Here is a 16,167-nt window from a genome sequence, read left to right on the forward strand (position 1 = left end):
TGGACGTGAGGCCAGCAGCCTGCTGTTCGGTCAGGGTCCTTCTTGGACTGTCGTGCCTCGCATTATTATTATATACCAAAGTGAAGTGCAATTCCCCTTTACTGAAAAGTCTTCCCAAACAAGAACACTATGCTCACTACACACATTCTTAGAGAATTTTGAACACTGAGCAATTTTTCTTTCTAAGTAACGTAGGCACAAAAAGCATCTTCTTCTTGGCATTTTCCTTGCGGATGAAATCCATATCCACCTGCTGGGGCCGTTTGACTTCACACTGGGCAAATGCTTGAAGAACATTCATGTTAAGTTTGGATTGTTGACTTTGTGCACGTAGTCCCTCCAGATTTGTACAGTGTACAATAGGCTGTGAAGTAACTCCATGCATCCTGCGGTATTGACGGATATTCGTCTTACGGGACCTGGAGAAATTTTGGTAATATTTTGAGTATGCACCCTGTTAGAAGGTGGTAGTGTTTCACTCCACTCAGTTCCATCACTTCCGATCAGAATTTTCGCAGGCTGGGGCGTATTTGCTGTATGATTGATGTCAGATGCTTCACCACTACTTACTTCTTCATCAAGACTTATGTACTATGCATTCTGAACTATCTGACATAGACCTGTATTCAGGTTCATTCTCTGAAGCTTCGCTAGATTCATCAAACTATTTAGAAATTGCGGTTGAAGAATTAGAATTATGTGTGTTTATTGTAATACTTGCAGTAGGCCTACATCGCCTTTCTTGAGAACCTCTAGTTGATGACATACTCTATACAAAATAATAAAACTTTCTAAGTTTAGAAATAAATGTGAAAATAGAAGTAAGAATAAACATTTGCATGATTTCTAATTTTTTTTCTCTCTATGAGGCCGGGAGGGGAACAACCCTGTACACCTCGACCTGAGGTCTATTGTGCGCCACATTCCCCCCTCAAACGGTCTGAAGTGTAGGCCACCCCTCCTGTCGGGAGTGGAGTGGGTTCCGTTGCTGGGTCACCAACTACCATGTTTTGAGATATCCATGGAGGCCGGTCGAGAGCGTCAGGAGCTCCGAAGGGCCGCAGCAGGCGTGATCCGAAGACCAAGAAAGACAACCGGAATGGTAAGGAAAGGATGATGAGGGGTGAAAGAAAGTGGCGAGAATGAGTGTAGTTCCATACGCCTGATAAAGTTACCTGATATTCATCCATAGGAGTGAAGGAAAAACCCCGAAAAAAACCTCACACAGGCAACTCGTCCCAAGCGGGGATTCGAACCCCGACCCGCTGGGTTCGGGAGCGAACACGTTACCACGAGATCACAGCGGTGGACATGATTTCTATTAGTAAGACACAAAAAACAGAATTAGAGTAATAAAAATACTTATATTTCACAGCTCTGAGAGCAGCAGCTTACTCTACCAATCTTAAATCCAAAAATGGTTACAAATTGAAACGTTGCAACAACTGCCGCTAGGATAAAAATGTCAGAAGTGTTAACATTCACATGTTAGCTGTAAAACATAAAATTTTATGGCTTTATAATGAATAAAGTAGGACAGGCCTGAGAGGCCCCCGCTGTGCATTATACGTTAGCATTAACAAAATAGTACATTATGCAACGAGATTATAATGATAGTAATTAAGACGCGAGTATGTTTGTTTATGAAACGAGCGCAAGCGAGTTTCAAATTTTCATACGAGCGTCTTAATTACCGTTATAGGCAAGTTTCATACGACTTTTTATGCTCGACCATATTTCTAACTTGAAATTATTCAGAAGTATTCATTTTATTTGTATCTGACTGAAGATCGGAAGTGACCTTGTGCATAGCTCGTGAATTGTGAGATGTACGCAGACGCGAAAGTATTGATTTTTTCCGAGGAACAATAATGTCATTGACCTTGATATAATCTAGAGAATAACATGAACTAATTTTGATATAACCTGAAAATTGATTTAGAATTGAAAAACGAGATGACAAATTGAATTTATTTGAATATTATTTACAATTAACGCTAATTATTATAGTAACAGAACGTAACCTTCTGCGGCAGTATTGGATTTCCAGCCTCCGTGACGTTTCCCTCGTTGTCTTTCGATTGCATATACGAGAATAATCGAAAACCTGAACTTTAATGAATAGGTGTACTTTAATGGCATGCATTAAAGGACTGCTACCAGGTGTATAATTACTACATTTCGGCATGGTCGAGCATAAAGTAATTTTAAACAGTTTATCTTAATGTATCCCCTTAAATTGTCATACAACATGTTCTTAGATATATTTTAGAAGTTTACATGAAGTTTGGTGCAATTTCATAATATTATAACAAATTTAAGAGAGTAATTAAATTGATGAAAGGCCTCTCAAAGACCTCCGTCATGTATCCTAGGGTTAAAAAACTACTGCTTTCAAGCCACTGAACGATGCGAGCAGATTATAACTTCGTAGCGAGAGATGAAAGCTCATGTACAGAGACCGATCTGAGTTCGGTTGACCTTTTACATCTTTATTACGGACTGTGTTAGTGGCGATGTTGCCTGACTGCTGAAACGTCCAACTTATTTTTTTTTAATTAACCGTGCATTCAATCACGAAACGTAATATAGGTTTTCTATTCGTGTGCTCTATCGTCCCTTTCAATCTGCAGGGCTGTTTCACTTCCACCCTGTATAAGGCAGTAAATTTAATGATTCATGTAGTGCAATAAGTGAGGAAAATACTAGCAAATTATATATTCGCATGATTTCCTATTTATGAATAATAAAGGATGTACCTCATAATACAAGCTCTGCTGTCGTGAATACTGACACAATTCCAGTTAATGTATAGTTTGTAGGAGATTACAGGGAAGTTAAGTGTCACGCAATCCGAAAAATTGTGAAACGTATGAGTCTAGTATTTTTCCATGTTCAACACTCGGAGGAAACTAAGTGTTCGTTTGCGGATGTAGATGGTTATTGTGAACTCGAGAAATTTCAGTATTCTTGAATAATTTTATTCAGTCCGAATTCTGAATACATAGAAAGGTACAATGTTCTACACATTGTTTATTTTATGCCTAACGTGTATGAGTGTGCACCAATTTAATATAGAAAAAGTGATTAATATATCTGCAGGAGTTATAGATCACTATAAACCAAAATCAGTATATTTACTACATTCCCAGTTTTATAAAGGTAAGGATTCCTTACTCCAATTACTTTCTAGCTATAAAATGGTACATAAAACTACAATATTAGAGTACAGGAGCAAAAACAAGAATATGTATGTACTAGAGATAAAAAAACTAACTGCCGCTCTCGCTCGCTGTATTCGTTGCACTTGTCTTTCGAGTCTAGTCTCGTAACTCTCGTGCGCTTCGAGTCTTGCTCATCATTCTTGAAATAGCATTTGGTCGGCGCGGAAAGATTTCGTATCTTTGAATAACATACATCATTGAAATAAATGACATTAGAAATGTTTAATTGAAACAAAAAGACTAAACAAAATAGTATCATAGTTATCAAAATTTTCTGGTTCTATTACTATCAGATATTACCTATGGTTACATAAATAGAAGAAAATTCTCAAATAAATTTGCATTCCTAATAAAGTGTTTACATATCTTTACTTGAGATTGTGCACTTGATCTCATACGTATGAAAAAAAAAAAGAATTCCTAGCCATTTCATAAGGGCCTAATAATTAAATGAAGATTGGGGAACGGATTACTATACACTGAAAGGTAGAGGTGATGTTTCAAATAGGCTACTTGATTGTTTATACATATATAGCAGTTACCAAAACAGTCTGGTATAAAAGACTCTGACGATTCAAGCTTGCTTGACGTTCGAGAGTTGATCACTCCCGATGACTTGAACGTTCGCTTGATTCACAAGCAATCAACACGTAGGCAATACTGTCGTGCGGGTTTTGGTCTTTTGCGGGCGCTGTTCATCTTCATTTCTAGATTGTTGTTCAACTTTAGTATGCATTATAAGATTATATTTCTCAAGTCTCATTACAGTAAGTGAAATAAAGTTATTAGGAATAATAAACAAAATCAAAATAGACAATCAGGAGCCAAGATATCAGGAATTGATACAAACCGACATGTCAAAACAACTAATCTCGATACCAGAGATGCTGAAAATGTATGTTTAATAACATGTTTGCTGCATTACAGTACTTTATATTTAAACTTATTATAATAAAAGAAATTGACACGATATTTAACTCTATATGCCTATTCGAATTAAAGTAATAAAATGCAACTAGCAGTGCACATTGATAATCAATGGGACATACACAATATAATAATATGACGTTCAGAGTTAGAGCTATTTTATGAAATTGAAACATAAACAAATTCTTCCAGTAGACCTCAAAAGGCTAATGTAATTTCTTTTACAAATTGAGTTAAATTACTTGTAGGTTTTCGTATTGTGTTCTGTATCGTGTAACGCACATCTAGTCAGAAGAGACAACTTTTTGACCTCATGTACACACATTTTTTTTATCCAGGGAAATACTGTTCTTTATTCGCTGATTAAACGCATTATTCTACTTATTTTAAGTTTATATTTTGTACCAACATCTACTAAGGTAGCCAAAGTCTTTGGTTCAGGGATAATTAATCGGAATACATTACTTAGCCATCTGTATTTTATCTTCACATGTTTCTCTTCACCTTTGATTCGAGGCTCAACAGAGCACGGTCACTAATGATGGAACGGTTTGCTCGCCAGTATATTAAAGGTTAGCATTCTTTTATTTAAGTTATTGTCCTTTTACATGAGGAAAATAACACTATAGCCTACTGATATTATCTCATAAGGGTCACTATAAAGACGGTTCATTACACTACCGGTTGTTATTGTTTTAAGTCCATATCAAATACCTTTCTACAGGGGCATCATTTTATTTTTACTAACATTTCTAATATTAACCTGGCTATACCTTTGGATCAACGATTAAGAACCGGAAACACCGTTTGCTACCCCCTTCCACGACTGGAGTTCGATGATACTGGCGTAATATAAAAACAGATCACTTTACTAGGTATAGGAGGGAAGAAAAGTAGTTCATCCATTTACGTAAACTAGGAAATATCGCGATTTTGAGTTTGATAATTTTCATTGGGTTATTGTTTAATCAAAATACAGTACAGTATTAACAATAAGTGTTTTCACTCACGAACTGAGCTTTCCATGCAGACGTATTCATTATGCAGTGTATATTATACTGTCTACAGCACATTAGCGTACACTATAGAGAATGAAGTTAAATTGAAAAATAATCATAATATGGATATTTAAACACATTTTTGAAAAAGGTGGCCGTTCATTTCGATACAGGCTTCAGTTCTAATGTGCATATTATCGCACTATAGACTATTGTACGTAATTCCAATTACCAGGTTCGTGCTTCGTATCAGTAACTCATGTTGAAATAATTCTCTACCTACTCTGTAAAAGAGACCTTACGTACTGTAAATTCAATCTTCACTTCTGCCCGATCCAAAAAGATAAAATTACTCAGACATGCTATCTACTGTCCGTCCAAGTGGTTACGTCGCAGCGTCGTAGAAAGGGAGGAAATCACGTGACAGTTAATTACTTAACGAGGCCCTTTTATTTAAGTTATTTTAAACAATTGTATGGGTATAATATTACGTAGACGTCCAATTCCTATAAGAAATTAATGTTCTCAGAAAAGAGCTAAGACAGCCCAGCCATTAGCATTTACAGAGAGGCGAATAGAAGCAGGTGGGGGAACCCTGAATGCGTTCTTGGATCTGTATGGAGGACGGTTGAACTTCATTAGTAGAAGGGGTGGGAGTGAAGTACATTCAAAAACTCAGGTACAATAAATATTGCAGTAAGAATAAAATTATGTCCCTGTATAATAATATCGGACAGCTAGCAATTCTGCGCGCGAACGGAGCAGGTGCTGCTACCTAGGCGGCAGGGTGTGCTGAAACCCGCGAAGCAAGCTATAATCTACTACCTACAATGTAAATTTTTACTGGGCTAGTAAATAGTTTTATTAATTAGTGCTGTGTTAAAATGTCAAGGTGTATATGTGCTGTTTATAACTGCTACAATTACAGCATTACAAATTGCTCCAAATTGTACTTTCGATTTCCGAGAGATCATAAAATATGAGTCAACATTCTTTAGTAGGCCTAATGCCTTTGTCTCTGTGTTGATAGAATAATAGCTTTTTTATTTAGGCCTAATAAATGAATAGAAGTTAAAATGTATTAGGAATTTTAAGGTTTTATCACATTAACTTTTATTGTTGTCCACATGCCTTTACTAATTACTATAACCATCATATTACCACAGTCTAGTATAATTATATAGTCACGAAGTTTGAGTTTATGAGAGTACTAGGAACAGTAGACTGTGCAGGTACTATTTCGCATTGTCTGTAATGAGGCGATAGTAGCGATCCTAGTGGTTAGCAACTATCTATGGATGCATATTTACTACGTATTGAGCTTCGTAACTGTATATACTAGACTGTGATATTACCATAAAATTTCTTTTTGCAGCTGTCAGCAATGCGTATACAATGCGTTATTGTAAATTCATTCTTAATTTCGGAATTAATTTTGTCTAACTAAAGCAAAGAAAAAATATGTATCAATAAGTTAATTACGGAAAGTAACACGAAGTATGCATTATTTCTCATAATATCCAGCTTTGATACATAATAATAACTTAGATTTTACATAAATATGAGGTTGCAATATTTAAAAATTTAGGAATTACTTATTTTTGCTCGAGATATTCTTGCATTCTTTTGATCCAAAATTGGTCTACGCTCTGCGAAAAAAGTAAAATTATATTCCATCTCTAGATACATATTTAAATGAGATTTTCCTTCATAGTTTCTGGAATGTCAGCCAGATGAACACAACTGCCTAAAAACGGATTCACTATCTTTGTGATTGTCGTAATTGTTTTGAGTTTCTTCTGAAATGTACTCAAAAAGTTGTTGGTTAAAATTGTGGAAACTTAGTTGCATGTCCGCAAAAACACAGTATCTCCCTACCATATTTAACTGAATTTTACATGAGTTCTTTAATACACTGGAATTAATCAAAAATATCTTTTTGTCAAATGATGTTGACCAGAAATCAAGTTTCTTTGTAAACGTGATAATTTTATCCCTGGCTGTTATAATGTGTGTGTGTGTAATGCCTACCTATTTCACTTTGCGTGATTCGGGTTCCGCATACTGCGGATAGATGGCAGGACTGTGACCCATTTTCAAATTACACACCAATTCGGCGGGCCACGTTATGCACGATGTGTATCTGTGAAGAGTTATGTCGTGTACTAGGGTGAGTGCATGTTAAGTGTTCGTGTAAATGTAGTGTAGGGAATGGATGAGGATGATGAAGGTGAGGAAAGTAGAAGGGGGAACCCGGTGCCGGCACGTAGCCTACTCCTGTCGAATAGCACCAAGGGGTCCCCTAGCCTTAACGTCCTCATCCGACGGACGAAACACTATCAAGAGTGACATATGCTTTCCCTTCATATGCACTGCGGAGAAATTTGAGATTTAAGTCAGACATATTGGTGGCTCCTATTCCCGGGATTCGAACCCGGCTAATATGGAGGCAGACACGCTACCGCAGAGCTAACTCGGCGGACGGCTGTTATAATGTTAACATCTTGGCCTTGCAAACTACTATTCAAAACGTGTTCTTCAATCAATTTTTTCGAAAGGAGTGAGCTAATAGTCTTTTTATTCACCGGTCTTCGGACTGAGCCTATTTTCAAGTGTTACGCACAATAACACTAACATTTAGACAAGGATTGGCGTTGTTTTGGAAGAAAAGAAGTTTAGAATATGACAGAATTCTAATAAAAATCGTATATCATATAGGCTATGTATAAATAATAAAAATGGACAATTGAATGAATGAGCTTTGGGATCACATTCTACAACTGGAAAATAGATTTGCATGTATTCCGATTTCTCATCTTGTACATACAGGTATATTCAAAGTTCTGTTCTTAACTGTAAAACTCTTTTCAACATGTTACCGCACGAAAACCATCTTACTTCCGTGTGATAAAAAATATTTTCACATAACGAACCCATGCCTTCACAAATTTTGCTGAAAATACGGGTTTTTAACGCTCTTTCTTTGGTGAAATTTATCATTTTTTATTGAACTATTACCGCAGCGCCACGGTAGTAACAGTTTGAAGTATTAGAAATTATGTTTACCTAATATTTCGTGTGATTGTTGCATCATACATAATTAAATTTGTACAATTTGGGATTTCTCTTTAGAGATATTTCCCTTCTCCACTCTGTCCTATCACTTGTGAGGTTCAGACCTGTCTTCGGACATTTGACTAAACAACAACTTACTCATTATTTCTCAAGGTTTGAACTCTCTTAGAAATCTTCTGAGCACGTCTGTAATATTTCTAACAAAATACTAAATGACACCCTATTGAAAATTTAGTAGACCATTAATTATAATCTTCACACTTATTAGTTTCCCTTCTAATATATATGTATAGAATATTCGGAAGTTTTACAGACTGTGAGGAATAGTAGGAAATGTGAAAAAGAATAAGTTTCACCAATGAACCAACAACCGGTGACGTTTCAGTATACAGTGCGAAGGTCTACCTTTAAAAAGAATCGCATTTGATTAATGACATTCTAAAAGGTGGATCTGTAGAGGAGATTCTACTGCCCGGCCACCACGTTCTCCATACCTCTATCTAATCTACTAAAAAGAGCATAATGGATTAACGATTTCGACAGGCAATAATTTTCCATTGGAATATGTGCAACCAGCTATTTGGAGACCATTTTCAAGATCTCCTCTGCACCATACAATTAAAAATGTTATAATTGGTAGGTGTGTAGAAATACACGAATAAACGCAAATAGAAAACAGTGTAGTTGCAATAAAAATTGCCACCTAGCTCCTTCCATACCACTACTAAAGCGAGCAAGAGCCAGGCGTTAAACGACACTACTAAGGCATGTATTAGACTATCGTACTATGGAGTTGTAGGATGTGGCTTCATTAGCATAACTTGTTCCTTTTTAGTCCTCCTATCACTTCCAAAAGTTTGTAACTAACCTGAAAACCATACATATAAGTTTTGCCTTTTTAAAAGATGTATATTTCGTTCCATAATGTCTCACAGACTATATGAATATTACCAGCAGAGAGAGGGAAACGGATAATTGCTATTCAACCAATGACAGAAATCTCATCCCACGCACATCTTGAAACTGGGAGGTCTAAATCGTTTTACCTTCGTCCATCTTCAAGATAAGCGTGGAATGAGATATGTCATTGGTTGAATAGCAATAAAATTATCCTTTTCCCTCTCTACCGGCAATGTTTATATCGACTATCATACATTATGGAAGGAAGTATAGTGACATAATTCATAATATTTTCTTTAATCAGTTTATTAAACTGCAATATTTACAGATATAGGAAACGTAACTAACAAAAAACTACGAATAGTTCATATGAACACATATTTTTCCTAACTGTAAATATAGAAATGGATAAAAATGTATAAAAATATTAAACCCAACATATGAAGGGTTCAGAATCATAGTGGGCCAAGCGCCATTTACTAAAACCGTAGAAAACAAGGGTTAAATGAAGTTATTATCATAATTCAATGGAAACATATAGCAAGTAATATAAAGTATACACATTAAAACTATATGAAATGTCAATCTTCATTAAACTATGGTATTCACTTAACTTTAAACCTTGCTTTCTACGTTTTTAATAAATGGCGCTTGGCCCGCTATGGCTCTGAACCCTTCGTATCTGCAAATATAATACATATTGCAGTGTATGTTATCAATACAAATTTTATGGCACATCCCATAATATGCAATTAATTCTGAAGCAATAAATTCATTTTAACGATATTTTAGCCTTACCGCCTGTAGATTGGAAACTATTACGAATCTTTGATTACTTTCACAACCTAAAGGACAAGTATGCCATACCTAATTTAAATACAAAACAACAGTTATTTTTGAGAAGCAGGTAACTTCTGAACATTTAATTACTATTTTCTTACTGTTTAGTCCTATTTCACATTAGTTAAATTTATGTCATATTTTCTTATATTTTTAAAGGTACATTCAGTAGCTTTCTTGAAACAAAGTTGAAGATACTGCAGATTAAAAGTAATATTGCCATGGTGTCCACTTCTCTTAAGAACGTGAAGAATGAAGATGTAAGGGATCACAAATCACTGTACATCTTTTTGGAAGGCGTCTCATATTCAAAAGAGAAACTTAAGGAACAGGTGAGATGAGCCAATGAATCTCAAACTGTGAAGTTACAATATATACAATTTCATTAAGTTTTATTTTATATGACAGATTGAACAATATTCATTTTAATTATTAAGAATACTTTTCGTCCATGAGGCTGAAATAGATAAATGGTGTAATAAATATGGAATAGAATTTACAAGTTGAAGGTTGTTCATATTTTGTTGAAATAAATGTATCAATGTACAGTTTAACGCTGTGACATCCGTACCACTCGGTAATATATTAACTTCTTCCTGTTCACATCAGGCAGAAATTGCCTGTTCCGGCCTCAAAGATCCCTTCATTTCTTCCTTGGTCGTTCCTGGTCTCTCCGTCCTGTAGATCTGTATTATGCTACTTGTTTAGGTAGTATGTCCGTTTACATTATTTAACGTGAGATCCAGCTGTTTCTATATTATTCTATTTTTGTATTGATGAAATACATACCGTATTTAACTGATTTATGATTTCTTCATTGCATGACATAATATATTCTGTCGAGTTTTGTACATCCCTTCACAGTACGTAGAAAGTCCATTTCTTCAAACTGAATTAGCCTACTTGTCTCTTTCTTTATGGGTACCCTACTATGAGAGCTATGGGTAGTCATAGTTTTACATAATTTTATTTTTGTACGCCCACCTACTTCTCTTTCTCTTCGAAATCTTGAACTTTTCTATTCCTTCGTACCTGTCGCCTCGCTTCACTTACCTATCTTCCCACCATAATCTGAACACACGTTCTCGCCATGAAACAATACTGACAATATCATCCCATCACACCTCCTCATACTCATCCTCTTTCACAATAGCCCTGCCAAGACTCTGGAATTCGCTACCTGCTAGCATCAGGGATTGTCGAAATAAAACTGAATTCAAACGCAAACTTACTAGGTACTTGGTCAGTAATTGAGACTCGTTCAGACATGTTTTCCTGTAAATAGTTCTCTTAATCTACCACAAAATATTTCAATATCCGGTAAATTCATCACTATACAATTTTGTTATTCTAGGTTTAATTTGTAGTTCACTAAAGACAAAATATATTCTTTGTTCTTAACTTCTATGATATATTGTCTAGATTTCATTAATGAGGTAATCTTTTCGTACTTTGATTTTTATTGTAATTGTAATTGTAAATTTAATATTAATTGTAACTTTATTCTTCATATTATAGTTGTAATCCACTGGTAGAGGGGCAGAGAAGGCCTAATGTCCTTATCTCTACCAGGTTAAATAAATAAATACTAAATACTAATACTACTTTACTTCCAAAAGCTCTATTTTAGTTATTGTACCATACATAGTCTGAAACGCATGCACTTTATTTTCTATGTAATCATATTTATAGCCTAAATTCTGAATATTTCAAAACAGTAACCTATTGTAAATTTCTCAAAAATGAATAGGGGCATTGCAATATGGAATAACTTACACCTAGATAACATTTTCATATAAATGTGCAGTTATCATTTTCATAGTTACGAAAACAATTCAATGCTTCATAACAACAAGAATTTTTAAACATAATTAAATTGTCTATTTCGTAAATAAAGATTTTGTGCTACATCAGATTTCACATATCCAAGTTTTTAATATGATTTTTAATTGTCTTTTAATAATAGAATTGCTATTTTCCATAAATCTTCATTAATTTAACATGCAGAGAAATCTTTCAAGGCATCAGGTTGAAACTGCAGTTCGATTAAAACAGCTAGGTCAGTGCCCGTCATGTTCCGTGCTCTGTGACGTCATACCACGGAGCCTTCACGCTCTTAGCTCACCAAACTCTGCATACTGAGCACAGTGCACAGCGGGAGAGAATGCGATTCTAGCGAGAAAAACATTAATTTACATAAAATGTTATATAAGTAGGCGACAAAATGATTAAATAAGGATAATTAAATATAACAGATAACAGAAAAGCCAAAAGAATGCCCATGAACTCAGTGGAGACAAGGTTCAACTGAACAGTGGCGATACGACGCCTATGCACTGACAGAGCGCGATCCATTCTTCTGAGATAGTATGGGAACAGCCGTCGAGTTAGATGCTATAGAGAGAGGCAGTATACCTCTGATAGGCGCTCCCTGCGGAGGCTGACAGTACTACGGATCGTTCCCTACAAAACATGGCGGTCTATAGTACCGCCAGCCTCCGCAAGGAGTGCTTATCAAAGGTATACTGGCTCTCAGCTGCCTCTCTATTATTTTGATAAATGTAATGATTTTTTTCATTTGTGTTTGTGTACTAGTACCGTTATTCATATCATTTATTTTTGTCAGCTGCCATACAATCTACAGATGGACATGTCAGTATATTTAATTACAATAAAATTATTGATGAGAATAAATATTATGAAAACAAATAGTCCTTTCACACCACCTTAAACTTATTACAAATTTGAAATTATGTCAAGTAGTAATTTGGTTATAATGTGGCAAACGGAAACAACGGGAGACTTTGAATAATAAGGTGTCCCGTAGTTTCCAATGAATACTTTATTTCATATTCTTGTATGATACAGTTTCAATAATAATATTTCACAGCATATCTATTATTATTATTATTATTATTATTATTATTATTATTATTATTATTATGTATTTGCATTAATAGTAGACTTGGGTCAGTGGAAGAGCAGGCCTTAACTCTGCCAGGTAAAATAAAATAAATTATTATTATATTTTTCGGATACATCAATATTTAATTTAAACATTTCGCTATAGGTTTTGTAAAAAGCTGATTTTTAATTGAAAAAGTAATAATTAAGACTTTAAAATTTCCAAAAATGTCTCATTCCCTCGGATATAAATGAAATGTACCATAAATCATAATATTCGTTGCTGGATAATTAAATCCTCTCAATACAGGTATCATCGCCCCAGAGAATTATAAGATAAGACGGACTGAGCATAAGCGAAATATCTGTATTAATAAGTTTGTTCCATCAAGAGTTTAGTATTTATTGTATTTATAGGGCCTACTCCAATTTTCTTTTTATTAATGCGTAGGGCTCTTTTTGTTAACAAAGAGGAAAGTTAGCACTTGCATCACACAAAATTTGTCATTATCGTGTCAAATGTAAGAACAGTTTTATTCAGCAAAAGCCTCTGCCTAGTTGCGATACACGTATGAGATCAATATTTGTTTCAAATTATATTACACTACACGATGTATCCATCACGCGAAAAGAAGTGTAGCTAGCTGTGGCTCCTGTTTTTTCTGATAACAATGTTAATCGTAAGTATCTTATCGTTTCAATAAATGATCATGAGTAACTTTCTATTAGTGTCATTCTTTAATTATTATGTTGCATGCTAAGAGGTTATTTGTAGTTTTAATAATTGCAGTTTTCAAAAGTTCTCTGTGTTAATTCCAAATTCAAATTAATTTTTCTCAATAACTTCATTACTGGATTTTTTTTTTTTAATTTTCGCCACTACCTTTCCTATATTTTACTCCTATTAGTTACATACGTCGTCTTTCTTGAAATCACCTGGTGAGCACTGAATTCCATGATTTCATATTAGGTTAGATTAGCTGTAAGGTAATTAAATTTGTGACGAAGCCAAAAAATTATTTATTTTTCTTCTGCCGAATACATTCATATGTCTTTAGGTGCTTTGCTTTGGTTGCATTGAGTATAGCATGTCATTTAATATCTGGGCTATATTTAGTGAAACTAATAAAACATAGGCCTACAGCTGTTATAAAACGTAAAGTTTTGTGTGTATTTTACTTTTTACTTATTAACATAGTCTTAATATGTAACTCAATTCACAATAATACTAACTTCATCACAGTCATTTCCTACAACATCCGAGCCACGCCCCTTTGTTTTGACTAACCAAAACATAGCGGACCAATGTTCAATTGTCTTCAACTTTCAGAGGTATTCTACCTCTCTATAGTATCTAGCTCGTTGGGAACAGCACAATTATAATACAATTGTACGAAAATAAAATTGTACAACCGTGATAAATCAATGTAACAAAATGTCAACAAAATAGTGCGATTATTATTATTATTATTATTATTATTATTATTATTATTATTATTATTATTATAATTACTGTATTCCGTAGAGTGACGGCACAGATTTACTAACCAAGATTATTTTATTTGTATTCAAGCTAGCTATGTCGAATGGAAGGTGGTTAATATTTCTTGGCAAGGACGTGCTCTTTGCAAAGTTCTTCGAAGATCTCCACATTCCTTACGACTGCGAAGTTCTTGTGGCACGCGAGGCAGTGAAGAGCTCTGGAACTGACGAAGTAGTAACTCTACATGAAGTTTATCGCGTCGCAGAGACCCGACCATTGAGAGAGTACTCTATCGCCAATTGGAGCAGCGCAGACGGGTTCGAATGGGATACTGCTCCCTCGTACGAGAGGAAGGGCGATCTAGAGGGTATCTTCATCAAAGCGGTCATTATTCCATCAGTAAGTAATGCTTATTTTATATTAAAAATAAGGATTTCGATATGACATAATAATTTAATTTATTAGCTTATGTTACTACGCGACCAAGGCAGAAACCGTTTTGTTTGGTGGCGCTGCGATTCGCTTCCCAACACAGGCCGTGTTGTAAAGTCCGCATCAGATGCAAAATGAAGCACATGCTGAACTGCGCTCTTGTTTCATTATTATTAACACGCTGTATGTTATATGTTCGTATACATAGTTAGCTTTATTGTTTAGTTTTATTTTATCATATGCTTACACACATGAATCTATTCAGAAAACACACCACAACATTGGTGTTCGTAAACATGAACATGAACATGAATCGAAAGTAACGTAATGTAAAGTAGGTAGGCCTACTGTATTTTATACAATATTGAATTTGATATACATTTCTTACCTTAGTATTTTAAAGTGGCCGGACTCCGGACATCATATATGAGGAAAGCACCCGGTATAAAACCATCACTACCACCAGCATGGGCTACTATAAGTCGTTGACCTGCACTGCTATTTGTATAAACTCCTGACACGTTTACATCTTGCCAACGTTTGTGGACATTGTAATGGATATGGAACCATGTTTCGTCCAGGTAAATAACGGGCTACTAATTATATCAGAGCGTTCTATTAGATATTTCCTTTTATCTTTACATTTTTTAATGCAAACCCCATGGAAAGTGTGAGTTTTAGTAAAGTTTCCTTGGACGCTTCAAAACCTATCTCTCTTTTACAAAACTTATACGACTTTCCTATTGTTGGAACTTCTCTTCTTATGATACATTTTCCCATGTCGTCTAAATAACCTTGTTTGCAGGAGGTTGTCTAGCTTTGTTTGGTGTCAATATTTCTACACCCTTGTCCTCACATTCTTTACCTTCCTTTCTAATCCTACTGTTTCCTTATTTACCTTCACAACAGCTGCAGCACGCTCTGTTGTCTTCGACAGAGGTAGGAATAAACCAGTTTTCTTTTCTTCATCAAAAAACTTTATGGCATTATAAATAACGCTCCGCGCTTGGCTACGAAACACACGTCTTCCTATATGCAGCATTGTGACCAGATTGAAACGCTAGGCATTGGATGTGACGACACTCCAGCAGTAAACATACGCAGCGAGCACGGAGTTCCTCATTCTGCCACGACGGGTCCCGCCTTGGTCGCGTAGTATAATTTATTTTCATTCATAAGAAAGAGTGTATAGGCTATTATTTTCATTGGTACAGGGAACAGCTTCCCATTGAGATTCTAGGTACAAATATTCATTTATGAAAGCATACGAAATGTAATCATACATAAACAATACGGAACAACTGGATAAGGCAGACTACGCTCGCCACTAGTGACCAGGCCGTACCGAGCCAAGTGGAACAAAAGACATTCGAAAAGTTGGTAG

The sequence above is a fragment of the Periplaneta americana genome, chromosome 1, assembly GCF_040183065.1.
Source record: "Periplaneta americana isolate PAMFEO1 chromosome 1, P.americana_PAMFEO1_priV1, whole genome shotgun sequence".
Lineage (NCBI taxonomy): Eukaryota > Metazoa > Arthropoda > Insecta > Blattodea > Blattidae > Periplaneta > Periplaneta americana.